The sequence below is a fragment of the Cottoperca gobio genome, chromosome 16 (assembly GCF_900634415.1).
Source record: "Cottoperca gobio chromosome 16, fCotGob3.1, whole genome shotgun sequence".
In the NCBI taxonomy this organism is placed as follows: domain Eukaryota; kingdom Metazoa; phylum Chordata; class Actinopteri; order Perciformes; family Bovichtidae; genus Cottoperca; species Cottoperca gobio.
Genome location: NC_041370.1, coordinates 1,335,290 through 1,362,947, shown reverse-complemented (window position 1 = coordinate 1,362,947; position 27,658 = coordinate 1,335,290). Strand labels below are relative to the sequence as shown.

General features: G+C 46.8%; 1 protein-coding gene and 1 long non-coding RNA gene across 3 annotated transcripts in view; one reads left to right on the top strand and one right to left on the bottom strand.

Moving 5' to 3' along the window:
• mef2d (myocyte enhancer factor 2d) overlaps positions 1-14,666 on the bottom strand; it is a 91,393-nt gene extending 76,727 nt beyond the window's left edge. The window contains exon 1 of one of the 2 annotated variants that reach the window (XM_029450757.1): positions 14,438-14,666. The gene's annotated coding sequence lies outside the window, so the exon portion shown is untranslated. The remainder of the gene's footprint in view (positions 1-14,437) is intronic. The other variant, XM_029450750.1, reaches the window with a different exon arrangement.
• On the top strand, positions 14,368-18,181 carry LOC115020795 (uncharacterized). Its single transcript, XR_003833682.1, has 3 exons — positions 14,368-14,557; positions 14,669-14,741; positions 18,120-18,181. It is a non-coding gene; the product is annotated as an uncharacterized LOC115020795 (long non-coding RNA).
• Positions 18,182-27,658: the final 9,477 nt, after the last annotated feature.

Here is a 27,658-nt window from a genome sequence, read left to right as displayed (position 1 = left end):
CAGGAAGGCAGATAAACAACGTGCAGATAACAAACAACCTATTTTGTTATCTGGTGCGGATGACTTGTCGTCAATACATCAATAACTGTGGTTAGAAGTGCTCCGCCAAAGGATCAGATTCTGTGTGCTTTTCTACGGTTTCACAATAAGAAGCCCGATGATGCCGATGAGAGCCGAGCGAAAAGCTTTTAGCGTATTCTTATCTCTTCGTCCCTCTGCTCTCGTTTCCCCCTCGCACTCTCGTGGCCTTGCTTGAGAAAGGAGGACTCTTTCTCTCCGAGCCTGGTGCTGTTCCAGCTGCAACGTGATAACCAGTTCAATAACATAAACAACTGCCAGAATCCTCCAGAGGAAGGATGCAGAGAGAGAGTGTGTGTGTGTGTGTGTGTACATGAGTCAGTGGGTGGATGTCTGTGTGTGTTTGGTTTTACATGGGAGCGCGTGTGGGCTGGAGAGCAGGAGAGGCCTGGGCGAGAGGTGAGGACGAGTCAGCCATTGAACACCATCAAATAAAACGTTATCTAATGCCTGCACTGACGCGGCCCGCCAGAAAACAAGTACGCTCTCTATCAACTGAAAGCACGGCTGTGCTTTTGCCCGCGAAAAAAAAGAAACACTCCTCGCTGACGCCGTGAGCCGGGTTTGTACATCAGAGCAGAGAAATGGATTTCAGCAGCGCTTGACAAAGCCATCAGGGTACTTTGTGAGCACATTTAATGACTTCTAAGACCTTTAATCGCTCCAAAAGAAAGAAAAACACTGTTTACACGACGGAGCAACTCTTCCTCTGTGTTAAAGAGCGATTACAAACACACGGCCTGCAGATGCCTCTTGAGCACAATATTAAATATTTAACAAAGCTGTGGAAATGGTCATTTTGAGATGCAAGACGAAATATAAAGAAGTCCACACATTCAGACGTTCTGTAAACTCAAGATATGTTGACAGAAACATGGAAGATAGGTTTCATTTCAGGGTCTTTAGTGAGACTTTGAGGATCCCAGAGGACCACAGCCGGGTTTCTGCATTAATGACGATGGACTAAGTATTCAACACTGTCAGACGTGCGTCCGCAGCAATCTGTCAGGAAGTTATCAGATAAGTCTTTATATAAAGGAATAGTACTCTGAAGAGTCCGTGTTGGTTAAAATGACACCATGTGTAGATGTAGAGTTTAGAATAACCTCCTTCAACTGTATTACAGGGCGCAGTTTCAGAATAAAGTCTTATTAACGTTCCTCCTGTAGCAGGGATGAAACAGCACAACTGCTCGCACATATGTACAGATACAGTGCAGGCTGTGTGTTCATGCATGAGCACACGCCTCGAGTCATAGCAACATCACACACACACACATTAACATAAGGAAGTGTATGACTTTGGAGGGGAGCTCCTCCTCCCCCCTTCTTCTTCTTCTTCTCTCTGTGGAACCATTCCCACCTCTGGGTAATGGCTGGTCTACAACAGCAGAATAAGAATAATCCATCTCCCCTAACCCTAACTCAATGAGCCCTGCGCAGATGGTTCCATAACAACCGCCACGGCTGTACGACCGTAAAGCGACGCCACGCCCCAGCGAGGACGAGGCTGATATACATTCACATATTCAAATGAGGCCGTAACCTCTCCGCCGCGCTCTGCTGGAAGTGGAAGAGGAAGTGTGGGAGGAATGTGATGAGAGGCGGGACCGGAGAGAGTTGGGGGGGGGGGTGGAGGCTAGATGATGATGATGAAGAGCAAGAAAATGCCAGGGCCTTCGATAAAAGAGAAGCAGGGCGAGGAAGAGAGGTGAGAAAGGGAGGGAGAGCGAGAGGGGGGGAGTGTGAGAAGCCTGGGTGTAGTGTTTCAGCTCCTGGCTCTGCTGCTTGCTATTTCAGCTGTGCTGAAGCGCTGGCCAGCAGCCCCTGCTCTCACGCCATCGTAACCCCGTCAGTATGGTGGCACGGCACTTGGGCTGTGTTCACACCGCAGCAGAAAGTCTCTCGATTCTTATTTCCCCTCTTCTCTCTCACACGTATCATTTCTCCTGCTCAGTGCGATTGGCAAAATAAAGCCGACTGAAGTCGCAGCTTCTTCCTCCAATTCCACTCTGGACCACGTGGATCTGTGGCACCGAACCAGATCCTCCTGCGTCGCGTCCTCGTGCACCACACGGAGTTAATCTCACGTCATTTATCCGAGATGATAGTCAGAAGTTTGGCACCAAAGCAACTTCAACGAGCCAAAATGAGCAACGAGGAAACAAGACGAGAGAGAGCCAACAAGAGAGCTGGTTGGTATTTAGGGAGAAGCCTCCAGATAAACCGAACCTGAAGGAGTGTGTGCAAACTAAATCTAAATGTGTTGGATTCTAAGCGTGGAAGTGACGTATAATCACGCATGTGTTCCCGGCCTTACTGGCAGTAACCCGGGGTAACAACCTTCACTTTCCGACAGCAAAATGTTCGGACATGTTGGCACAAATGCGACGTACAGTACGAGTTACTATTCAAGTCCTCAGTCAGCAAAAGACTTTGATTATGAAACAGCTTCTGGAGGCAGAATGTGTTTTCTGAATACTGAATGATACATCGGAGGGAGACGCTCTCCTAAAACAGATGTACGCCGTCTCTTTTCTCTCCCATCTTCCTCCGGTCCTGTAGGTGTGCGGCGCTCCTTGATCCTCGTCCCAACTTCTTCCTTTATCATCTTTTTGGCAACACTAGCACACAGACCTCCGGTGAACCCTCAGTGTGCGCGGAGGAGACTGCAGCTTCGGTCGGACAGAGGAGCCTTAATCCAAGCTGAACATAATGCAGTCCGCTGCTGATTCTGACTCCGTAATCCTCCTGCTTTGTGCTGCTCTTACTGGATCTCTAGAAACATCCCTAACCTTTGATTCCAGCTGTGTTATGAAATATTGAGTTTGGAATTATGAAATGTTTCTCACACACACACACACACACACACACACACACAATTACAAGGTCACTGTTACGACACCGATATCAAAACTAGGACAAGTTCTGTGTTTCTATCAAACATCAGAAGAACGTGCTCGTGAGGTTGAGAGCGTCCAGCGACTGCAGAGAATGCAATAAATGTTCAATAAAACAAGCACTGTTCTGTGTTCTGTATTTTTAAGCCATTACACATTAATATGCGTTTCATCATCACAACAGCGTTCTTGCATATTTTCCTCGCATCGTGCAGCCCCAACATCCTCTTTAAGTCCCGTGTTGTCAGCATGTGCTCTGCTTTGCCGCCCTTGAGCAAGGTCACTGGTGCAGAGCTAACGGTGACCTCTGACCTCGACGAGGGCAAGCAAAGGTTTCCTGAAGCAAATCAATAAACACATTGAATGCGAGGTATCTGTAGATATGATGGACATCACATGTGTGTGTCCGTGTTGTGGAGCTGCCCCCTCTTAGATCATTTGTCTAAGACTGAGCCGTCGTTTGGTTTTAGGCGACGAAGATGTTTTTTTGTGGATTAGTCATTTTTGAATGCTTTTTTCATGCTGAATGATTTATTTCCGGTTGTGCTTTTGCAGGATTCTTTGTGGACAACAATCGACAAAATCTCAAAGTGTTGGTGGACTACGAACTGGAGGACCGCTCACGTTGTGTAAACACAACAGAATTGTTCTTCTATGAGACGATGGAAACATCCAGAAATGTCTCCGACTATTTTACTCTCAGTCCATTTGCTTTATCACTTTCCTTCTTTTCACTTTCTTTTCCAAAGCTCCAAGACTATTGAGAAAGTAATGGAATTTTAAATAAAAAGCCGTATTGCTGAAGGTTGCCAGAAGCTGAACTAAATGGATTCGAATTGAATTTAAGTGGATTTTGACACCACGGCCCAGTGAAGGTCAAGCCAGGCCTGCTTTTTGAGCAGCGCTGCAGCCCTGAGTGCTGCGGTGTCCCGACAAGCTCCTGTTATTTAAGGTTAATCCTGCAAATTGTGCTGGGTTTAAGTTGCATTTAACCTACATAGACGCTGTAGGTTGTGTCTTGATGCAGGACCACTGTCCTCTGATCCCACCACACAACCCGGTACAATGTCCATTTGACTGGCTTTGCATCAGATAACCTCTTTGGTTGGTAAAGAGTATATTAAAAACAAAATGCAACTTAATCTGGATAAAGTGCTGCAGCAGAACGGACGGACTGCAAAAAGGGGAAGTGAGTGAGATCACAAAACAGCCACCCGGAGATGTAAGAGTCCTACAGATTCCATAATCCCTGATCAAAATAAAGGTTACGTGTATTCAGTGTTTTCATTTGCTCATCTGTTTCTACCTCGTAGTCAGAATGAGGTCAGCACAGATTTCCTTTTCGGCTCCAAAGCTGGTTATTTCCAGCAATTTAGTGCCCTGACAAGATATTTATAGCAAAGAAAATCAACAACTGAGTAGGGATTTACCACACAGGTTCTGTTTCTCATTTCCGTCTCATTTTATGTAACAGATCTTCATAGAACGCAGTGATCAGTGTGAACAGACTCCATGAGCTGTGTGACTAATGTTCCACAAACAACATGGAAAATATCCCGCCATTAAACCACCACTGAAGTCACAGACGAATATATTCTTCTGTGTGTGTGTGTGGGAAGAAGTTCAGCATCAAGCTCAAGGGCACTTTGGTCGTACACTCAGATATAATCCTGTGACCTTTCTGATTACAAGACGCTCTCTTTAAAGTGCGGGCCGCCCTGCTGCCCTACTTCCCCAGAAGCCCTCATCCAAGGACTCTCTGCTCCGTTTATCTGGGAGATGAATGGAAAGTCTGCGGTGAAGCTCTGAGGGTTGTGATGTAGGCCGGGCTGACAGTCAACGCAAACTTGAGATCTATCTTTCCCGTTCAAACTGGGAGGCTGTGTGCAGCCACAACAGATCCGGTTCAGTTGTACGGGTGGTGATGGCCTAGCGGTCTAGTGGTACGAGTTGAGTGGTGAGTTCAATACCAGGCTGCCACCATTGTACCCCTGCGCAAGGTACTTAACCCTGAGCTGCTCCAGGGAGACTGTCCCTGGACTTAGTTCAATGTAAGTCGCTCTGGATAAGAGCGTCTGCTAAATGACCTGTAATGTAATGTAACAATACAACCAATTTAAACAAATACACAAGGATCTAGTGCAAGTTTAGAAAGTTGTTCCAGGTTAAAGACTTCTGCCACCGCTTCAAGGAGAACAGTTCTGTTCCGAGTCGACGAACACTCGTACGGTTTTGTTGATAAATAGATTATTTGATTTCTCCACAAAGAATCCTGCAAAAGCAGAACTTTAAATGTTGTGTGTAGCAGAGATGTGCTCATGTTACTGGGGAAATGATTCTTTCAGCATGAACATGCATCTAATCTAAGACCAGGACAACTTAGAGGAGCCCGATGTGGCTGCTTCTGCTGAGTCGTAATGGCACCAATATCAAGACGTAAGAGCTGCAAAGTCCAGCTGATCGTTCCCGAGTTGAACCCCTGGAGCAGAAGTGAAGTCTGACTCTGGTCAGACCAGAAGTAAAAACATGTGTGAGATCCTGAAAAGGTTCCTGAGATGTAAAAGGGATTACCGTCGTCCCCCACAGCTCGTGTATATTTTAACATTTCAAAAGCAAAACATCTCAGAAATAAATGTACAAATCGACAGGAACACTTTTATATTCCACTAAATCTACAAGTAAGATTATCCAGAGCGACTTACAGTGAACTAAGTCCAGGGACAGTCTCCCTGGAGCAGCTCAGGGTTAAGTACCTTGCGCAGGGGTACAATTGGTGGCAGCCTGGTATTGAAGGCGTACCTCTACACCACTAGGCCATCACCACCCCTGTCATTAAACCAACACAAGCAGACATTTCAGAACATTGCAGCATCAAAACCCCGAAGAGGATCTCTGACGCTCACGTTCAATAATTAGGAAGTTGAATAACAAACGGTGGATTCTGTTATCTCAACCAAAACAAACCAGAGGCGGTGTGAAGACTCTCTGTGCGACCCTCACTGTTATTTAAATAAACCTCCGTGTCTCCGGGGACAGACGTCCTTAAACATCCCTCCGTACAGACACACGGGTGTGTTTGCACAAACACTTTAAGCCTTCAGCCAGTAAAGAAACGAGCAGAAAAACCTCATTTCGAGTGAGATTCTACAAGATCGCATTTACATGCTGTGTCTCCATCTTTGTTGTGCGGCGCTCACTGCTGCTGCAGAGAGCACCTGTCAATCACACCGTGTGGGCGGATTTTGTATTTTGGGATTTTCTTTTGATGAAGTTTTAGGTTTCTGTAATTGGTTCTTTTTTTCTTTGTGTCGTCAACCACAGAGACGCTGCTACCTGCGTGTCTTCTTCTTCTCTTTTATTTCAAACAAAGCAGGAATATAAAACACATCGCTGCTGCAGTCTCACAAAGAATAGAAAGTTTCAACACTAAATTACAAAAAAGGGCAAAGAAATGTCAGAAAGGTTTGATATGGAGATGACTGATATGTATACTGATGTCATGTTTACTGCCATGCACCTGCAGAGACACGCAGTTAATGTGTCATTCATCACTTTCTCTATTCTAATAAATGTTGTTATTGAATCCTTGCACAGTCCAACTGTGGGCAGGAACTAAACAAACAAGACACAAAGTAAAGTAATACAATCTAAGATACAACATATGTTTGTTTTAAGATCAACATCTTTGTAAACTTCATTTTGGGGAATTAGCTTCGACACAAGACGTTTGAAAATGTCATGTTTGGTTCGGGGAACTTGTCGTGGCCATTATTCTTCCTCTTTTGTGCCATATTATTGTGTAAACAATTAATTAATTAGGAAAAAACGATAGTTGCAATGATTAAAGTGGAACACCTCTTCTTCACAGAAATGACCAAAATAAGGTTTATTTATATGAAGATGTGACAACAGCGATGATGACAGGACTAAAGATGGGATGTCTGATGCGCCCCCCCTGAAGGAGCCCCCACCTGAAGGAGCCCCCCACCTGAAGGAGCCCCCCCCGACTGCAGCCCTTCCAACACAAACACAGCTAAACTAACAGCAAAGCACCGTCGGGCTGTTTGAAGTCCATCCTGCCACAATCATCACGCCGCTGCACGGCTCAGAGCAGCTCACTCAGCTAGCACTTCACAGAAACACACACACACACACACACACACACACACACACTTCAGTCCTCCTCCTCCTCCTCCTCCTCCTCCTCCTCCAAACTGACGACCCCCCCTCCCTCTTCTCTGTGCTCGTTACCTTCACTGATGTTTAACCCGTAGCTTGGCAGCGGATGACGGCTCAATTAAGAGCTTGCTGCAGGACAGGGATTAGTGCTGCCCTGCGGCCGCGCCTCCTCTGGACCCTAATCCTTTAACATCGGGGTCAAAGCCGCGAGCACATGTTGGCAAATAGCTCCGAAAAAAAGCTACAACGAGGAAACGATTACACCATGCAGGTTGCATTACAGCGGGGGGAGGGGGGGGGGGGTGCAGCTTATGTTTGTGTCCATCATCAAGTCAGCTGTGGATTGTTTTCTGAACTCTATAAACATTTAAAATGCACACATTATATGATGATTAATGATTCATTTTAATCATGTCTTCAAAAACAGCAAAAACAAAACCTGAAGTTTGGTACAAACACATTTTTATAATTGATATAATAAGCCATACTTTGTTATTACGAAGCAGCCGTGCAAGAATATCACCTAAACAAAAATAAACAGGTGCTAAATTATAATCTATATCAGGAAATATCCCATTAAGAAATGAGTAAACAAGATTACAGATGTGAGCGAGCGTTCAGCCAGCTGCTGGTGCTCGACAGGTTTCTGTGTTCAGCACGGGGCGAACATGCAGCGCTGGTTTGGTGCGACCGACGGCGTGCAAAACTTCACGAGACTCCTGATATAATATAAGTGATATAGACCTGCAGGAAACATGTTGTTTCATATAGTTTCGTGGCACACTGAGGTGGATATTGACATTTAATCGTGCAGGTTGTCGTGCTTTGAAAGCCTAGAAATGGACCGAGATCTAAAAACTCAGTTTGATTCTTCAAGTGTCTCCAGCTGGTGTGGAAATCAAAGCTGGTAATTTACAGCAGAGCAAAAGCAGGTTCATGCTCAGCCAGAAATACAGGAATCAAAGCCGCTCCGCTCTCCCCGCTGCCTTTACCTGGCACACGTGTAACACTCGATATAAAGTTTCCCTTCGTCAACAGCAACATGTTCTCCTGTGTGAGGAGGAAACTAAAGAAACGAATCATCGTGTAATGATCGGAGACATCTACGTATTAAACAGTGAGTCATGTGACTTTTGTGGACACGCTCTGCTGCTAATGTGGGCATCTGAGGCTGAACATTACATCCAATCCAAAAGTGTAACACGCTGAACTGTTCCGCTCCGGTTCGGGCCAAAGACAACAAACAGTAGGTGCATCCTGCGTGGAGCTTCTCTGGCTGCAAGCGCAGAAGGGAGGCCATTTTGAAAGTGGCAGTAGGGGGGTTGGATTGTGAGGGGAGGCTTGCTGCTGCTACTTCTCGCATTAAGTGGCTGATGGGCTCCTCTTTGTACAGAAACACCTTTGACTTTAAGTTCCATTAACGCAGAGGCAGCGAGGACATTTCTCTCCCTCTCGATGTGCTGGGGTAAAGCGCTGCCCTGCCATGATTGAATCGTAGCCATAATAGCAGAAGGCAGAGGCCTGCTGCGCGCCTGAGCTCTTCCTGTTCTCCTCACTCGGCGTGGGAACAGCCGTGGACCAAAATCTGCCCTGGAATCAGCACACAAAAGAGGCCATGAAAGCAACGAGACCAGAGCAGGTAGTAATTGCTCCTTTCACACCGAAGCGCTCTAAAGGAGCACGACTTGTGGGATGAGGCTTTTAGTTTGACAGCGGCGAAAGGAGCACGCTTTGTCCGACCCGGCTTACGAGGGACGAGAGCGTGGGGGTCAGCTCTGCCGTACGAGGCTGAAGTTGAATCAATAAGGTAGCAGTAGACGAGCCCTCCACTGCAGAGCGGCTCACCTCTAACTTCCTGTCCGCCTTCCTGATTTTTACCGTCCACCATGAGCTCATGTCGTTTTCTGCTCTCGCAGGCTAATGCAGCGATTAAAGCCCATCAGTCCTCCGACGGCCAACAAACACATTGATTCGGGAAAATTAGACTCCAGTTAAAATTACAGAGCACGTCAAAGTCTCGGGTTCCACCGTTAAAGTCTCGAGGGTCTGACTAATGGAGAGCTCTGGATAATATGTTGGGGAATTAATGTGTCGCCGCTCACTTGCTCTTTAGATTAATGTAAATGCACGGTTCGGACTTTACTCCACTCTCGTGTCTCAGTCACATGGAAGGTCGTTGTATTCTTCACAGTGGAAACGTCTGGGTGACGTTCAACCGACCGTCCAAAAAGTCAAAGATATTCAATTGTTTGAATGTTTGTGAACTAAGATTCACTTTCTGCTGTAACAAAACCCAGAAATAATAAAAGTTCATATAAATTCAAATAAATCTCAAGAGATTGACAATTTAATCCTTTTAATCCCGGATAGATTACATGTTTGCTCAACAACTGCTGGGATGTAAAGGATCTCTGGAGCTTTTGGTTTTACATGATCGCTTTTGTGTTTTTTCGGAGCATTTCTCCTCGTCTGCTTTGAGATCAACACGAGAACTAAAAGGAGATTTAAAAATCCACTATTTCACGACGACTGGGCAAAAACATCTTCTGCGGGTTGTGCGATACGATCCCCGTTACTGATGAAGCTTGTAGTGAGATTAATGTGTCCGACTGCGTCAACGGTGACCTTTCAATCTTCCCTTTCTGAAGCCAACTCTGCGACTATAACAATCACAATCACAGTAAATTCAATATATTATATGGCTAATTATAATATCTAGGTTTTCCAGTGTTGCCAGAAAAAACAAGACATCACCTTCGATTCTGAGAAATAATAATAATAAATAATAATAATAATAATACATGCTACATAAGAATAATAAATAATAATACATAATAAAGAATTATAATAATAATAATAATAATAATAATAATAATAATAATATAATAAGAATAATAATAAAATAATAATACATAATACATGTCCATCCATGGATGGGTGGATGGATAGACATAATACATAATAAAGAATAATACATAATTATAAAGAATAAATACATAATACATAATAAATAATACATAATAATAATAATAATAATAAATAATAATACATAATTATAAAGAATAAAGAATAAATAATACATACTACATAATAAATAATAAGAATAATAAATAAGGCATATTTCACAATTAATATTACTTTATTATTACAAAACATATTTATCAATAAAGTAACTATCAGCTGATAAATCAATAATGAAAATAGTCTGCTGTGATCATCGATGCTGAAAGGCCTCAGACTGAACTTTATTACGCCGTTACACAGGAGGAAGTACACAGCTGCGCTCTGTAATGTCTGGAGAGCACGACGACTCACTGCCTGTGTTTGCAATTCAGCAGGAAGCTGCGGCAGGAGACAATGATTGTACTTCCTCAAATTAACAGAAGCAAGGAGAGAGAGGAGGGAGAGGAGGGAGAGGAGGGGGGGCTTCTTTTTCTCCCCCCTCTCTGTTTGGACTGAAGCAAACAGAGCACACGATGGAGCACATGGCTCAGCTTCAGGGAGGGAAACTAAACTCTGTGAATTCTGATGGATGTTCAAGAGAATTTAATTGTTTTCACTATAAAAACTGTCTCCTTAAGTTTTGTGCGGGCAGGGAGCTTTACTCTGTCGATGAGAGCGCCGTGCAGCCAGCCTCGCCTGCAGTTACGCTTCTCAGAGACACAAAAGCCCATTACTGGAGCTGAGCCCATAAGTTATCTGCAGCTTAAGCCCCTTTCCACAGAACAAGTCCAGTTACAATATTGTGTTCAATTTATGGATTGTGTTCCTGTGTGAGTACATGAGTGAAGGGGAGAGCCCTCCAGAGACTTAAGAGAGACTCTGCTGCATGAATGTAATGTAAGGAGACGGGTATCCGATCTTCAACTAAAGTGCAACGCCAGCATTTCTTCCATCCTGCTAAGATGCACAGCAGTTCATTGAGATGATGATGATGCTAATGTGAGCCTTCCATAACATAAAGATGGACGCTACAAGACAGAAACTATGGCACAATTCTCAAAATGTCTTTGGGACAAACAGTCCAGGAGACGCACCCGATTACTTCCCTTATGCGATTACATTGCAAACAACAAATTGTTGTAATTGGCAGGAGGAGAGCTAGTAACGCTAGCTGTTAGCATTCAGTGGGCAGCAGTCCTTCTTGGCTAACATTAACAGAGCCAACAGCTAACGTTAACAGAACTAACAGCTAACATTAACAGAGCTAACAGCTAACGTTAACGGAGCTAACAAGCTAACGTTAACAGAGCCAACAGCTAACGTTAACAGAACTAACAGCTAACATTAACAGAGCTAACAGCTAATTTTAACTGAGCCAACAGCTAACGTTAACAGAACTAACAGCTAACATTAACAGAGCTAACAGCTAATTTTAACGGAGCTAGCAAGCTAATGTTAACGGTTTTAACAAGCTAACGTTAACAGAGCTAACAGCTAACGTTAACAGAGCTAACAGCTAACGTTAACAGAGCTAAAGTTAACAGAGCTAACAACTAACGTTAACGGAGCTAACAGCTAACGTTAACAGAGCTAACATTAACAGAGCTAACATTAACAGAGCTAACAGCTAACGTTAACGGAGCTAACAGCTAACGTTAACGGAGCTAACAGCTAACGTTAACAGAGCTAACGTTAACAGAGCTAACATTAACAGAGCTAACAGTTAACGTTAACAGAGCTAACGTTAACAGAGCTAACGTTAACAGAGCTAACAGTTAACGTTAACAGAGCTAACGTTAACAGAGCTAACGTTAACAGAGCTAACAGTTAACGTTAACAGAGCTAACGTTAACAGAGCTAACAGTTCCATTGATTTACATCATTGTTTATTGAATACATGGAAAAATATAACGTTCCCATGTTCAACTGTAATATTTTAAAATGTAACTTCTAATAAATACAGATGTTTTCACAGCAATATAAAAAAAAGATATTAGAGGGAAGTTTGACCTGTTTACAGTAATAAAGGAGTGCACGTGGCAGTACGTGGGATTTATTGTTGTTGTTTTTACCGTGGTATTGAATTGGGTATCAAGAATGGAGGAGTTTCACTGTTATTGAATACTACTTACAACTCTAAAGATAGATATGTGGGCGGGGGGGGGGGGGGCTCAGAGCTCCTATTAGCTTCTTTGACAACGTCAGAAACAACAGAGTGTTTATTTCTGTATGACTCACACACACACACACACACACACACACACACACACACACACACACACACACACACACACACACACACACACACACACACACACACACACACACACACACACACACACACACACACACACACCTTTTAAGTGCTGGTCGCTTCAAACAGCAGCAAACTTTCCAACAGGCATCAGTTTGAAGATTTGAGCTTTAAAGCGAAGGAAAGCAGAGATGAGAGATCTGATGTTGGATCGTTTCTGGGACACCACCTCACTTTGTGATTGACCTGGTAAAAATCTGGTTTATTTTAAAATCTTGCAGAGTTGCGACGATTGGTCGAAAGACAGAGAAAATAATCGCCAACTATTTTGATAATCGATTAATCGTTAAAGTAAGTTTTCAGCCTCTGAAATATGGAGATTTCCTGCTTTTCTCTTTTTTTTAATATCATATTAAAGTGAATATTGTATTTTGGACGGACAAAACAAGACATTTAAAGATGTCAACTTGGACATTTTTCACTATTTTCTGATATTTTAAAGACCAAACGATCAATGGAGAAAATAATCAGCAGATTAAATCCATAATTGGCAATTAAATTATTATTTAGTTTAGATATGCGTCTTTTATCCAACGCTGCTATAACCGAGAGATCCAGGAGGAATTCTGCAGGACACGTGTGTGTGTGTGTGTGTGTGTGTGTGTGTGTGTGTGTGTGTGTGTGTGTGTGTGTGTGTGTTTTAAGGTTTATTTCATGGTCTCAAACTCAACCACCGGGTTGAAAATGAGACTCTCCGGATTACTGTCCAACCTGTTTACACCTGCATCTCTGTATTACCTGTCTTATCTGGACCAACACTCATGTGTGGTTACACTGAGCCTTCGTGTCTCACTGCCAAAGACTCACCGACTAATCTGCTCTCCTGTGACTGCTGGGACACTCACCAGCGCTGCTCAGCACCCTTATCTGGACTGTCTCCCTCGGGATCCTGTGACACCTTTTTGGCAACCTGGGCATTAACTGCAGGCCTTCCAGAAACACTGTCCATGTTGCAGCGCATCCCTCTGCTGCACTACATAATGATGTAACATATAACAGTTCCTCCTGCCTCCTCACATGAGAGACATATTCTCATTGCCATCTAATCCCAGTCACCTGCCTGGAGGAGATCCTGCCAGACCAATGCTGGATGTGGAAAAACTGACATTTCTGCTGCCTCCAGAATGGCAGAGCTGACCTGACGGCTTTATTCGGGTTATTGATGCCATCATTACAAGACTGGTTCCACGAGCAAAATGGTTTCCGGGTTTGAGGAGGAAATTAGAAGTTTGATGGCACTCTCTCCCGGGAGAAAAGCAATTACGCACAGCAATGAGAGCACAATTGTCGGAAATGGGCTCATGAAAGAGACATAAAATTATTTGTCAGGCACAATAGCTTAAAGGATATGAGGAAACACGTCCAATATGGTTATTTTATATTCAGAAATAAGACACAGTTTCCCCAATCACTACAGTTTTATTGAGACAACGCCACTGTTATGGTCTCCCTTTATCTTCCCACTTTTCTCTGCAATGTAAACCTGTCATTTAGCGCGTAAACGAAATTGATGGCGCGATAAAAGTTGTCAATAACACAGACGAGCTTTTCTCAGAGATGAAATCCATTTGCAGAAATGAAGAGAAATCGCGTTAAAGCCTGGCTGACACTTGTCGTAAATCGTTTGTGACAGCTCCTAATGGAGCGTTATTACTGTTGCGCACGACGCTCAAACACACCGGTGTGCGAGGTGTTGTTTCCAGGAGGGCTGCGGGACTGAAACGTGCAGGAAGACAGTGGAAACAAAGCTTTAACTGCGATACTGATGAGAACTTAGCAAAGTACATGAAGCACCGCGTGTCCTTGACACAAAACATAGGCAGGCTGAGGCTGTTCGCCGTGCACAGCCTCCTGACAGAGTTACCACAACACTGTGCCAGTTAGCGACTCCGAGCGAAACATGCACATATCTCCACAACCGGACACGCAGTCAGCTGTCAGAGCTGCCCAGACACAGGAAGAGGCCACACCAACTAATGTAGCAAACGTGAAATGCGGACACAAGCTGGTGAAGAGTGACTTACCCGAGCAGTGTATCCACATCTGTTTGATGAGACGGGAGATTGTAAACGTCACACTTTAGGTTGCATTCACGTACAAGAAGGTTTCACCGAAGATGAGCAGATAACTCTCCGCCGACCGCGGTGGGTTACCAATTTCAAACAATTCTTCCTACTTGATGTACAAGGTAACTATTTAGTTATGGCAAATGGTTCCCTAATCTATCCTGAGTGGCATTGCTTTATGATTGACAGGAGCGCAGCCAATGGAAGCGAGCTGCCGGCGCCGCTTCGACCAATCAGATCGCCAGCGCGGAGTTGGTGGAAGGTGAGCTGTGAAGCAGGAAGGGCTGATGGCGACATCATGTGTTAAGAGTTTATATCCCTCCGCTTGTCATGTTTTGAGAGCAACGGCTGCACTTTCATTGCTTTTTATTTTTATTTATTTGAAATATTAACCAACAAATCAGTCTACAGTTAGCACGGTTTATCTGTGTAAGCTACATAACAATATCTTACAAGTTGTTAAAGCGTTATGTGCTGTTATTATGTACATTATCGTTTTTATAAATGTAAATACTAAAATGTGTCATGATGTAGAGCCCGAGCGAGATATTTCAATTGTAGCCTACATTTACACAGCAAAGGAGAACATAGAGACAAAATAGATCTAAATCAGGTATTAACTATAACATAATTATTCGCTTTGTTTACAAATGCTACCCGTTGTTAATGCGTATTAAAAGATATAATGGCGCGAGCGGCTTTTCACTGGATGTTAAATTAGCGATGATGTGCGCCCTACTTTATGTGTCCACGGCGGAGGAACACGGTGTTTACAGTGAGAGGCAGACTGACGTACGGATACAGTGTGGCGCGTGAGTCAGGATAGCAACACATGTACAGAAATTTACTTTCGCACAAGCGCACGAGCTTTAAGAAGGATTTTACGTCGCCGACGTGCAGATTCTATTTTATACGTATTTCCACTGTTTCAAGTTTGACTGTGTGTGCGCGAGGCTACGTCATGTTACGTCAGCAAATGGCTTGGCTGGGATATTTAAAGTAATACGGCTCGTGCATAAAACCAGTTTTATTTTTGGCTTAAATGTGAAAGTAGTGGAGAAGAAGTGAAGAGAGTCCGTATTTATTTAACATGTTAACATATAATAATAATAATAATAATAATAATAATAATAATAATAATAATAATAATACCTCTTATTCAGGGGATACATTCCAAATAAATAAACTATTGTTAAGACAAAATTAAGGTATGTACATATATAAATAAATAAAATAAAATACATGACAAGAAGGCAATTATATTTTAAGATATGTAGGCTACAATTATAAAACTGCTATTTGTGGTTCACCCATGTGCTGCTTAATAGCTCAATATTGCTCTAATGATCAATATGCAATTGCTAGAATTAAAAACTAACATAAAATATTAAGACTAATTTACGGGACAATGTTGCTCATTATGCTGTTAAAACTTCACAGTTCACACATTTCACATTGTGTTAATGAACACAAAGTCCAGCTTGCAGGAGTGAAAAAAGATCATCTTCAGTAAAAGTATGAATAAAACAATGTAGAAATACTTCATCAAGTAAAAGCACGGTTTTCAAAGCCAGTTATGATAAAATGAAGCTACTTTGAGAAGTATACTTGTCCCCGGTAACATCATTTATGACATTATTAGATTGTTTGTACTGATTGCAGGTTGAGGTTGACCCCTCATAAGGGTCACCTGATAACTCTGAGGTGATGAGAGGATTAATAAGAGACAACAGATGAACCAGCAGAGCTCTGATTCACACATCTGTATTCAGTTTACTGCGTTTCCCCGACTTTCTTGTCACTTTGGTGGAAATGTAAACAACTCATGGACAAATCCAAAGGTTGTGAAGGTTATCATGCAGCATGTTGTGTACGATCTGAAACCAATGTTTCCCTCATGTAGTGGAGCAGAACATAATACTTACTCATTACTGAAGGGCAGTAATGGAGTAAATGTACTTTCCACCACTGCCAACCTTTAGGCACACACACACGTATTCCTGTTTTACATACATTACGTGCAACAAGGCCCTGAATTAAAATATAATCTGAAAACGTCCGGTGAAGAATCCCTGTAAAACACCACAATACAAACCAGAGCACAATTGGAAACGGACAAATGAAGCATGTTCAGATCCCCCGGGGGGGTGCCACCCAGTCTGGACCCCCCCGTCACATTCTGAAGTAAGACAACATATGGAAACAGCAGGCAGGGAATGAACAGCTGACTCAAGGAATGACACACAGCTGCAACTTCTGAGTTAGAGAGAAAACACAAGACTCTGACTCTGCATATTCAGCTTCTTCTTTTTAAATATGCATTGCATTTCCTGCTACAAGAGTGGGGGGGGTAAATATTACCATAACATTGGAAGTCTTAATAGTTTGTTAATGAGGCAGATAAAGGAAGACGGAGAACTAAAGAGCAATGAAGTAACTGGCAGCAGTGTGGACGCAGAGAGGGAGCGCCACACACAGAGATTACACAGTGTTTCCTGCTTTACATAAGAGGCTTATGTGATGGAGGAGAACTGCACCAGTCAGATGGACGCCCCCGCTGCCTTCCTCTCACGCCGACCTGCTCGTGCAGCTGGGTAGTCCAGAGGTCAGCCGCTCGGCCCCGGGGGTCAGAGAAATGTCACAGGAGAAATGACAACAAGCAGCCAGGCCGGAGTTTGGAGTGAAAGCAGGAAGCCGAGCCTGTGGCCACGCGGAGCGACTGGTGCTGCTGCTGGTTCGTAGTATTACTTAGTTACAGCACAGGCCGCTGCAGGACATTCTTTGTTCTTCAGCACAGCACTACTTTTCCTTCAGAACAATCAATAAATGCAGTTTGGCGCCCCCTGTTGAAGCAACGCTGAATCTTTTCAGAAATTGTGTGCAGGACATTTCAATTCAACTTCATTGTCCATAAATACAATCAAATGAGTGCAGTGCAGAAGTCCACAGGGATTAAACACGCAGACATGTGTTCCAATGTTTCCAGACAGAAGAGGAATACCTTGTGGCACGTTGGCTCAGGACGTTATAATTACATTGTTTTCCTCACTTAATCCACACATACATTCGTTCATAAGATTCCTCCACACAGCATGAAGAGTGGAGACATCATCGTCACTAATATATGACTTGCACTGGTGCATCTTGGGAGTTTCTGCAGGATTCTGCATCATTAAACACCACCTGAACCTCTTCACTTTGACATATCCGTACCAACGTACCAACGTACCAAATATCTTACTCTGTTTACCACATTTGGCTCGTGGTCTGCTTTAGAAGATGAAGGAAAATGTTGCTTCTGATCTCTTTTTAGAGTTCAATTAAATATCATTCTGCACACCGCAGCACTCTGACCGGCGTGCATCAGATGGTTAACGTCCCAGCACACATCCTGTCTAACACTCTTCATCCACGTACACATTGAAGAGAACACACTTTGTTGAACCTCATTGGTCTCTAAGAAGAGAGCAGACATCCTCTCACCCCTTCCAGTTTACAGGGTTTGATAGTGAATAACAAAATATGCTTATAAGTGTGTGTGTGTGTGTGTGTGTGTGTGTGTGTGTGTGTGTGTGTGTGTGTGTGTGTGTGTGTGTGTGTGTGTGTGGGGACAATTTACTAAATTTAATTTGGTCAAAAGCTTTGGACGAACCAGGAAACACATAATTATTGTAGTTCTATACTTACTAACAACCTCCTTCGGTGCATAATTATTATTCATATTATTCATAATTATTCATTTTCCAAGATTAAGAGCGTCTCTGCTGTTCTGCTGATGATGTGTTTCTTCATAAATGGCACGTTTCAATGTCAAACTGAGACCTGAGGCCTGAACTTTGTGTGCGATAAAAGCAGGTTGGATGTTAATAACTAACATGTTTCTATGTCCAGTGGAGGGAAATCTTAATGCTACAGCGAACACTCATATATTAAACAAAGACCAGCTCCATACAGAAATGCTGCCCCCCCCCCTCACACACCTTTGGGATGAACTGCAGCCTGACTTCATATATACAGAGTCCCCGGGGTAAAGATGGCGCGATGGACATTGTTACAACCTTACGATATATTACTAACTTCCACACACTGTAAATGAATGAGCACAATATCCAGTTAATATGCGAAACAAAAAGCTGTTATAATGAATCAATGTGTTATACGAAGGTGAAGAAGCGTCTTACTGATACATTATTATTGTATCGTAATAGTTTCTGCTGTCCACTTACTTTTGACCATGTAGTGTATGAAATGTTGAGTATTATAAGAGAAATGTGAGCCTCACTGAACACAACGTGCTGTTCACTGGAGATCTGTGCTCAGCTGCTCGTGTTCAGTTCACACACAGGAACTGTGTGACCCCACATCTCGTCTGTCAGGCTGAGTGCTCGGCTCTCCACGCTCTGGAAGATTGCTAATGTGTTGGAGAGGTCACGAGGTCACGGCGGCTGCAGAAATTACCCATTGTTATGCAATCAAGTGGAGATGCATTGTGAATGAACTGCTGGTGTGAAGAACACTGAGAGCAGCTCCGTGTTTGTGCAGAAACTCTGAATGTTTGACCTCGGAGGCAACAGGACATAGAGAGAGACGGATAAATGATCTACTCTTCATGGTGTTGAGTTTGCATAATATATTTTACAATATGATGTGCTGTTCAAGAAGGAAGAGGAAAATAAACGATCACTTCTAACCAGCTTATGTCCGATAATCCATAAATAAACCTTTAAATTCAGCTCAAAATATAAAGCAAACTTAAATCCTTCAGGGTTAAAAAAAGATAAAGAATTAAACCCTCTAATATAAATTAAATTGAAGAAAAAAAAGCTTTTAATTAGGAACAAATTAAAGTGTAATTACCTGCTTTTTAAAAATATTATTTAATTAAAGAGAAAGTTGTACCGAAGGGAGCTAAAATCGCAGCGAGCTGACTCAGCTGCATGAGCACGGGGAGTTATTTATATTTCCTCAGGAGAAAGTAATTCCAACAAAAATTATAAATAAAAATCCTGAAATCGACGCGCTCGCTAAAAGGGGAGGTACTGTTGTGGCGACATCAGATTCTGCTCCTCCCATCACAGGGAGGGACCAGACTTTACAGTAAAGAGCTGAAACCATTTAAAGCCAGTGTTGTGCTGATGGATGGTTATTATTCTCAGCCGTGAACAGATGGAGACGTCGACGTCTAAACACAGAAACACGATGAAGCTAAAGCAAACAGGACGACAGCTGCATGTTTTCACACACTGTCGGAGTTTGCAGCTAAAGTTACAGAAGTTTTATACATTCAAAATCTCTCTTTTGATTCTTATTACTCATAAAATCAACGCCGGGGAGTCACGTGAGGACATTGAGATGCAAAGTGAACCAGGTGCTTCATGAACTCAGAGTTCGGATCTTCACAGGTTTCCTCTCACAGGCGCTGTGAAGCATCGCCGCACACACTGAGGGCTTGTTGTGTCTGTGACCAGCTGCTCCATTGTGAAGTGATTAAGTTCTGTTCATGTGTTTCTTCATCGGAGGGCTGCAGGAGAAACATCTCCCGCTGCAGCGTGAACATATGGACGTGAAAGCTCTTTCAATATAACGCAGTATTGCATCCCAAATGGTTTGAATCGTGACCCCAACACTTGCTCTCTGCCCCCGGCCTCCAGACAAACCGACATTCATTTACTCAGATCTGAGGCTTAAACTGTGACCCAGGAATCCATGTTGGCAGCTCACGGGAGGGCCGTGACCCCACCATTTGGGACCGGTTCTGCGGGTGTCCAGCTGCTAGATTACTGTTTTCATCTGGACGCCGCGAAGACACGAGTGTGACTGAAACAAATCACACTTTAAGTCTTTGTGGTAGAATGACCTTTTAATATAAAGAGAGCAGAGACTCTTGTACATTATGGCTTAACTTGTATTTTATTAAACTGACTTCTGTTCATCTTGTTTGTGCGACTCGGCGGTATCATTATGTCCAAAACAATCTCTATTCCTGATCTTATATTTAGTTTTTTATTCATTTTGCTAATACTCTAATCCAGAGAGAGCTTACATTTATTTAAAGAGGACTTACACATCTAAGAGTAATGCTTGAAAACAGGAGACTTTGATATTCTTCTGATGTGCGAGGTGTTTGTCAGCTCTGCAGAGCGTTCAGACGCAGGGAGGGAACACAAAGAACAGCTGATGTGAGAGGCAACATGTCGGACGAATCCAAATCTACAATTACACTCCAGTCGTTTCATATTGAACCAAACATGTGACCGTGACAGTATAAATCAGCGACATGTGAGAGGGAAAGTGAGAATAGACAGGATAAAAGAAAAGGGATCTAACGGAGTGTATCAGGATCTTATAGACACGCTGTAGCTGCTCCATGTCCACGCAGACAACGACAGCAGAAGGGAGAGGAAAGAAGGAACGGACGGGGCGGAGGGACTAGGGGAGCGCAGGGGGCGCCACACACCTGCGTTGGGCGCCGAGGCGCGCCAGCGCAGCGCCGCAGCGCGAGAGCAGCGCGCGCCGCAGCGCGCGCGCAGCGCGCGACGAGCGCGGCCAAGCGCGGGGCGGCAGCGCGCGCCGCAGCGCGCGCCGCAGCGCGCGCCGCAGCGAGCGACGCGCCGCAGCCGCGAGAGCGCGCCGCGCGCGCGAACGCCGCGCCGAACAGCGAGGCCGCAAGCGGAGCCGCAAGCGGCGCAGCGCGCGCCGCAGCGGGCGCCGCAGCGCGCGCCCGCATGCCGGGCCTGGCAGCGCGAGCCGCTAGCGCGCGCCGAAGCCCGCGCCGCAGCCCGAGCCCGCAGGCGCGCCGCAGCCCGCGACGATCGTCGCAGCCGGGGGGCCGCGAGCTCGCGCGCAGCGCGCGCCTCAGCCGCGCCGCAGAGCGCGCCGCAGGCGCGCGCCGCAGCCCGCGCCCGAAGGCCCGGCGTCCGCAGCGCGGTCCGCAAGCGCGAGCAGCGGTCGCCGGAGAGCGCCGAGCGGACGCCGCAGCGCTCGCCGCAGCGCGTCGACGAGCGCGCTCGCCGAGGCGCGCTCCGCAGCTAGTGCCTCAGCTGGCTCCTGCATGTCCTTCCTCAGCGGGAGCAGCTGTCGCTCTCGTCTCTCGCATAATCTCGCGCAAGGGTGATCTCCTAGCTAGCCCCTGCATCTCGCGCAGCAGTCTTCTCTATCGCGAGTACTCACTCGTCTCTCGTCGAGCTCTCTCGCGATCCGGGGGGTAGTCTCCTCGTCGCTCGTCCGCATCGCTCTCGGATCATCTCTCTCATCTCTCTTCCGCCGCTCGCTCCTCATCGATATCCTGTTTGATCGCCTCGTATCGATCCTAATAGCTCGCTCAGCTCTCTCTTCAGCTCGCGCATCGTCTCTATCCTCATCTATCGTCCGTCTTGTTGATCTCCTCGGCATCTGCTTCCGCAGCGCGCGCCGCAGCGCGCCCGAAGCTGGGGCCGCAGCGCGCGCCGAGCGAGCGGCGGGGTGGCAGAGCCGGCGGCGCGCGCCGCAGCGACGCGCGCAGCGCGGACCGCAGGCGCGCCGCGGCGCGCGCCGCATCGAGCGCCGGGGGGAGCGCCGCGGCGCGCCGCCGCAGCGCGCGCCGCAAGCGGCGCGCCGCACTAGGGCGCCCGGGCTCGGCAGGCAGGGGCGGGGCCCAAGGCGTCGGCGCGCGCGCCGCAGCGGGGGCGCAGCGCGAGCCGCAGGGGGGGCCGCAGCGAGCGACGGGACGCGCGCCGCAGCTCGCGAAGAAGCGGGCGCCGCAGCGGTATGCCGCAGCGCGCGCCGCGGCGCGCGCCGCAGCGCGCGCGCAGCGGGAGACGCAGCGCGCGCCGCCGCAGCGAGGAGCCGCAGCGGGCGCGAGTGGGCGCCGAGCGCGCGCCGCAGCGGGCGCGTCAGCGGCGCCAAGCGGGGCGCCCAGCTCGCGCCGAAGCTCTCGCCGTCAGCGCGCGCCGCGGCTCTAGCCTACAGCGGATCCTTCAGCGTCGCGAAATCGCGCGCAGCAGCGGGCGCCGCAGCTCATGCCGGCATCGTCTCCTCATCTCTCTCCTCATCACTTCTCATGCGCTGCCGCATCTCTCTCGCATAGGTCGTCGCGGCGCGCGTCCTCGGCGGTGCTCCTATCTCTCTCCTCAACGTCTCCCTGTATCGCTCCGAAGCGCGGCGCCGCCGAGGGCGCGACCGCAGCGGGCGCCGCAGCGCGCGCCGCACCCGCGCCGAGCGCGGCCGCATGCGCGCCGCTAGCTCAGCGCCGAGCGCCGCGCCGCAGCGCGCGCAGCAGCCCGGAGCAGCGCGCGCCTGGGGCCGCGCAGGCAGCGCCGCAGCGCGGCCGCAGCCCCGCGCGCAGCGCGCTCGCACGCGCGCCGCAGCCGCCGCAGCCCTCGCCGCAGAGCGCGCCGCAGCGCGCGAAGTCGGGGCCGCAGCGCGCCGCAGCGCGAGCCGAATCGAGCGCGCCAGCGCAGCGCGACGCAGCGCGCGCCTCGTCTCGCGCCGCAGCGCGGCAGCAGCGCGCGCCACATGGGCTCCTGTGATCTGCTCATCATCGGGTCTCCTCATCTCATTCCGGCAGCGTCGCCTCATCGGCGCTCCTCAGCGTGCGCCTCCAGCGGCGCTCTTCCCTCTCTCGGCCCCTCATTGTCTCCGGGCGCGTTCCTCGTCTCTATCATCAGCTCTCTCCTCACCTGTCTGCCCGGTCTCGTTGCCTTCATCGCGCTCCCCGAGTCTCTCCATAATATGTCTCCTCATCGCTGCTCAGCGTCCCGCGCCGAGCCCACTCGCCGCAGCGCGCTCAGAAGCCCGCTACGCAGCGCGCGCCGGGGTGCCTCTGGCGCGAGCTCCGACAGCGCGCGCCGCAGCCCGGCCGAAGCGCCGAGCCGCAGCGCGCCTCATCCTCTCCTTCATCCCTTCCTTCATCCTCTCTCCCCCTTCCCCCAGCTCTCCTCATCTGTCTCTCATCTCTCCCTTCATCTCTCTCCTCATTCTCTTCCTCATCTTCTACTCATATTCTTATCCTCGTCTCTCTTCATCATACTCTTCTCATCTTCTACATATGTCTCCTCATCTTTCTCATGCATCTGTTCCTTATTCTCATTCTCATCTGTCTCCTCATTCTCGCCTCATCTTCTCCCTCTCATACGCTCCCTCATCTCTCTCATATCTGTCTCCTCGTCTCTTCCATCGTCTCTCTCCTCATCTTTTTTTTTTCTTTTCTCCTCACGTCTCCATGTCTTCTCTAATCTAGATCAAGAAGTAGTGCTCTCATAAGATGTATCCTCATCTAGTCTAATGCATACTATACGCAGCCTATCCTAATGCTATATCCGCAGCCCTCGCCTCAGCATATCACCGCATCTCTCCACTGCAAAGCCTCTACTATCTCTCTCCTGGGTTCCGAGCATATATTCAGAAGCATAGATCAGAAGCCAGCTCCTCACTATCTAGACAGAATATCTCGACGAGCAAGTCGAAGAAGCACCTCGCTAATCTCGAGCCTAAGATCATCCTAAGATGTCTATAATCTCTACCATAATCTCTCTCTTCAATATCTATACATAATCTCTCTACTAATATATATCATAGTATCTCTAATATATATTCATCATCTCTCTCAAAGATGTATAATCATTTTTTATCATCGTATGTCTTACTCGGTATATCTACTCTGTATCTATACAATAATCTCGTCTCCTCACCTGTCTCCCTGTCTCTCTCTCATCTCTCTACTCATTTTCTATAATCATATGTTCTCCTCATCTATTAATAATCTCTATCCATGTTTCCTATCCTCAATCTCTTCACATCATTCTATCTCCTATCTCTATCATACATATTTATACTCAATTATAATGTCTGTTCTGTCTCTCTCCTCGTCTCTCTCCTCATCTCTCTCCTCATCTCTCTCCTCATCTCTCTCCTCATCTCTCTCCTCATCTCTCTCCTCATCTGTCTCCTCGTCTCTCTCCTCATCTCTCTCCTCACCTGTCTCCCTGTCTCTCTCCTCATCTCTCTCCTCATCTCTCTCCTCATCTCTCTCCTCATCTCTCTCCTCATCTCTCTCCTCATCTCTCTCCTCATCTCTCTCCTCGTCTCTCTCCTCATCTCTCTCCTCATCTCTCTCCTCATCTCTCTCCTCGTCTCTCTCCTCATCTCTCTCCTCATCTCTCTCCTCACCTGTCTCCCTGTCTCTCTCCTCATCTCTCTCCTCATCTCTCTCCTCATCTCTCTCCTCATCTCTCTCCTCATCTCTCTCCACATCTGTCTCCTCATCTTTCTCCTCGTCTGTCTCCTCGTCTCCTCCTCCTCTCTCTCTCTCCTCTCTCTCTCTCACTGTCTCCCTGTCTCTCTCCTCATCTCTCTCCCTGTTTCCTCTCCTCATCTCTCTCCTCATCGCTCTCCACATCTGTCTCCTCGTCTCTCTCCTCATCTCTCTCCTATATCTCTCACTCACTCTCGTCTCTCCTCACCTCTCTATCCTAGTTCTGTCCTCTGATCTCTGTATCTCTGTCCTCATCTCTCTCCTTATCTCTCTCCTCATCTCTCTCCTCATCTCTCTCCCTGTTTCCTCTCCTCATCTCTCTCCTCATCGCTCTCCACATCTGTCTCCTCGTCTCTCTCCTCGTCTCTCTCCTCATCTCTCTCATCTGTCTCTCATCCTTCCTGCTCTCCTCATCTGTCTCCTCATCTGTCTCCTCATCTCTCTCCTCATCTCTCTCCTCATCTCTCTCCTCATCTCTCTCCTCATCTATCTCCTCGTTTCTCACTTCATCTGTCTCCTCATCTCTCTCCTCGTCTCTCTCCTCGTCTCTCTCCTCATCTGTCTCCTCATCTCTCTCCTCTTCTTCTCATATCTCTTCTCCATCTCTTCCTCATTTCTATCTCCTGTCTTTCATACCTCTCTCTCTCCTCATCTCTCTCCTCATCTGTCTCCTCATCTCTCTCCTCGTCTCTCTCCTCATCTCTCTCCTCATCTCTCTCCTCATCTCTCTCCTCATCTCTCTCCTCATCTCTCTCCTCATCTCTCTCCTCATCTCTCTCCTCGTTTCTCACTTCATCTGTCTCTCTCATCTCTCCTTCCTTCTCGTATTCTCTTCTTAGTCTCTATCTCTCTCTCATTCTCTCCTCTTATCATCCTCTCCTCATCTCTCTCCTCATCTCTCTCCTCATCTGTCTCCTTGTGTTTCTCCTAATCTCTCTCCCTGTTTCCTCTCCTCATCTCTCTCCTCGTCTCTCTCCTCATCTCTCTCCTTGTTTATCTCCTCGTCTCTCTCCTCGTCTCTCTCCTCATCTCTCTCCTCATCTCTTCCTAATTCTTTTTCTCGTCTCCTCCGTCTTCTCCTTCCTCTCTCTCTCTGTTTCCTTCTCTTTCTATCCTCATCTCTCTCACCTCTCTTCACATTGTCTCTACTATTTCTCTCGTCTGTCTCCTCGTCTCTCTCCTCGTCTCTCCTCATCTCTCTCCTCGTCTCTCTCCTATCTCTCTCTCATCTGTTCTCCATCTATCTCCTCATCTCCTCACCTGTTTCCTCTCCTATCTTCTCTATCGCTTCCAATCTGTCTCCTCATATCTTCATGTTCTCTCTCATAGTCTGTCCCTCTTACGTCTCCTACTCTCCTCGTCCTCCTCATCTGTCTCCTCATTCTCTCTCCTCATCGTCTCTCATTATCTCTCTCTCTCATCATCTGTTCTCTCCTCATCTGTTCTCTCCTCATGTGTTCTCTCCTCATGTGTTCTCTCCTCATCTGTTCTCTCTTCATCTGTTCTCTCCTTCATCTGTTCTCTCCTCATCTGTTCTCTCCTCATCTGTTCTCTCCTCATCTGTCTCCTCATCTCTCTCCTCATTTCTCTCCTCGTCTTTCTCCTCATCTCTCTCCTCATCTCTCTCCTCGTCTCTCTCCTCATCTCTCTCCTCATCTCTCTCCTCGTCTCTCTCCTCATCTCTCTCCTCATCTCTCTCCTCATCTCTCTCCTCATCTCTCTCCTCATCTCTCTCCTCATCTCTCTCCTCGTCTCTCTCCTCATCTCTCTCCCTGTTTCCTCTCCTCATCTCTCTCCTCATCTCTCTCCTCATCTCTCTCCTCATCTCTCTCCTCATCTCTCTCCACATCTGTCTCCTCATCTCTCTCCTCATCTCTCTCCTCGTCTCTCTCCTCGTCTCTCTCCTCGTCTCTCTCCTCATCTCTCTCCTCATCTGTCTCCCTGTCTCTCTCCTCATCTCTCTCCTCCTATTTCTCTCCTCATCTGTCTCCTCATCTCTCTCCTCATCTCTCTCCCTGTTTCCTCTCCTCATCTCTCTCCTCATCTTTCTCCTCGTCTGTCTCCTCGTCTCTCTCCTCATCTCTCCGTCATATTCCTCATCATTCTTTGTCTCCTAATCTCTCATCACTCATTCTCTCTCCTCATCTGTCTCCTTGTCTCTCTCCTCATCTCTCTCCTCATCTTCTACTTCACCTGTATCCCCCCTTCTCTCTCTCCTATATATCATCTCTCTCCTCCATCTCTCTCAGCCTCATCTGTTCTCCTCATTCTCTCTATCTCCTCTCTCTCCACACTCTGTTCCTCATCTTTCTACCTCGTTCTGTCTCCTATCGTCTCTCTCCTCGTCTCTCTCTCTCTCCTTCTCATTCACTCTCCTAATCTCTCTCTCTCTGTCTCCTTGTCTTCTCCTCAATCTCTTCCTCAGCTCTCCTCTCCTAGTTCCCTGTCTCTCTCCATCTTTTCTCTCTCATCTCTCCCGTCAGTACTCCCGGCTCCTATCCTCATCTCTCTCCTCATACTCTCTGCCTACCTGTCTCCCTTCTCTCTCTCCTATCTCTCTCCCCTATTTTCTCCTCATCTGTCTCCTCACTCTCTCCTCATCTTTCTACTCTCTGCTTCCTAGTCTCTCTCCTGTCTCTCTCCTCATCTCTTCCTCACCTGTATCCTCTTCTCTCTCCTCATTCTCTCTCATCTTCTTCCTCATCTTCTCCTCATCTCTCTCCTATCTCGCTCCCGTTTCTATCCTCCTCGTCTCTCTCCTCATCGCTCTCCTCATCTGTCTCCTCGTCTCTCTCCTCATCTCTCTCCTCATCTCTCTCCTCATCTCTCTCCTCGTCTCTCTCCTCATCTCTCTCCTCATCTCTCTCCTCATCTCTCCTCTATCCTCATCTCTCATCTCATCTCTCATCTCTCCTCATCTCTCTCCTCATCTCTCTCCTCATCTCTCC